Consider the following 2240-nt stretch of genomic DNA (forward strand, 5'->3'; position numbering starts at 1 on the left):
TTAAGGTCAGAAGGGACCATTATGATCATCTAGTCTAACCTCCTGCACAACGCAGGCCACCGAATCTCACCCACCCACTCCTGCGATAAACCTCTCACCTATGTCTGAGCTACTGAAGTCCTCAAATCATGGTTTAAAGACTTCAAGGTGCAGAGAATCCTCCAGCAAGTGACCCGTGCCCCACGCTGCAGTGGAAGGCAAGGGTTGCTGAGGTAGGTTTCCCCCAGACAGTGTAAACAGTCAGCGTGCAGATCACTTACGGGCACAGGCAGTTTATAAGCGTTGTGCGACTTAAAGTCCGGGTCAATGATTTAGATAATGGCATACAGAGTACACTTTTGTGAACAATACCAAGATGGGAGGGATTGCAAGGGCTCTGGACGATCAGATCAATTTGAATTATAATCCTGAAAAACTGGAGAAATGGTCTGAAGTAAATAGGATGAAATTCGATAAGGACAAATGCAAAATATTCCACTTAGGAAGGAATAAGCAACTGTACACACACAAAATGAGAAACGACTGCATAGGAAGGAGTACTGCAGAAAGGGATCTGGGGGGTTATACTGGACCACAAGCTAAATATAAGCTAACAGTGTAACGCTGTTGCAAAAAAAGCGAACATCATTCTGGGATGTATTAGTAGGAGTATTGTAAGCAAGACACGAGAAGTAATTCTTTCACTCTACTCCATGCTGATTAGGCCTCAACTGGAGTATTGAGTCCAATTCTGGGTGCCCCATTTCAGGAAGGATGTGGACAAATTGGAGAGCGTCCAGAGAACAGCAACAAAAATGATTAAAGGTCTAGAAAACGTGAGGGAAGATTGAAAAAATTGGGTTTGTTTAGTCTGGAAAAGAGAAGGCTGAGAGAGGACATAACAATTTTCAAGTATATAAAAGGTTGTTACAAGGAGGAGGAAGAAAAATTGTTTTTCTTAACCTCTGCAAGGGGCTTAAATTGCAGCTAGGGAGGTTTAGGCTGGACATTAGGAAAAACTTCGTGTCAGGGTGGTTAAGCACTGGAATAAATTTCCCAGAGAGGTGGTGGAATCTCCATCACTGGAGATTTTTAAGAGCAGGATGGACAAAACATTTGTCACGGATGGTCTAGGAGGTAATACTTAGTCCTGCCATGAGTGCAGGGGGCTGGACTAGAAAACCTCGAGGTCCCTTCAAGTTCTATGATTCTATGTGGATACATGTGTGCCCTGTGCATTCACCCGTCCACATGCACATATGTGGACACGTGCCCTGTGCATTCACCCGTCCACATACACATACCCACATGCTACACACACTCACACGGACAGTTCAAAATGCTTTATCAGCATTGTGTACTGTAGAGATGCTGCCAAAAAATGTAAGATGCTCGCTCTCAGAGGTAGATAAAATATCTACAGGGCTCTGCTCTGTATTTGGGGGTTAACACCAGCTGTGCATGAGACATTACATCTCCCCTCCCAACACACCAAGCATTTGTCCAGGGCAGAGTTCACAGCATGTTAGGGTTTTATCCCACCTCCATTTATCATTGTTGCTCATTCCCGAAGGAGTGGCAGCAGGTCTGCACGGCTTCTTTCTCCCAGCATTAAACAACTTTCCTTTCTCATTTAAGGGAAAGCCTTTAATCAGTTCTGCTAACTTCTGGAAGTAACTTTCTCAGTATACATTGTTCACATGCTGTGTGCAGGTCCCAGCTTTATAGGAATTAATGCTTTATAAATGTATGTTGCACCAACATTAAAAATAAAAAGCTTTAGTTTAAAGTGCTACCCCAATTCCTTTGGTGAAGTGACAGTTTCCACCAACATGGCCACTTTTCTGTATTTGGGTATAAAATCCAGGGCTGAGGTTGTGATCCTTGTGCAGGATCCTCATTTGCCTAAGCAATTTATACCGCTATGCTACAGCTAATTTAGTGGTGCTACTGGCCTCTGCTATTAAAATATTTTGAATTGGGAGTAAAGGCAGATTCATAAAGCACTGACCTGCTTCCCTCAGTTGCTCTCAGAGTCTGGCCTTTGCTTTGTGCAGCAAAGCTCACCAATTCCATCTCTATTTTCATTTAATTCACACTCTTAATCATGGTGCAGTGATCACATCTCTATAATTAGGACCACTCCTATGTCCCTTATGTGATAGCCACTACAGCTATCAGAGAAACCAAACTTCACCTCTGATGACCGGAAGTTACAGCGTACATGCACAAATTCCACCTAATAAAGAAGGAACATGAAG

Source organism: Chelonia mydas, chromosome 25, assembly GCF_015237465.2.
Source record: "Chelonia mydas isolate rCheMyd1 chromosome 25, rCheMyd1.pri.v2, whole genome shotgun sequence".
Classification (NCBI taxonomy): Eukaryota; Metazoa; Chordata; order Testudines; family Cheloniidae; genus Chelonia; species Chelonia mydas.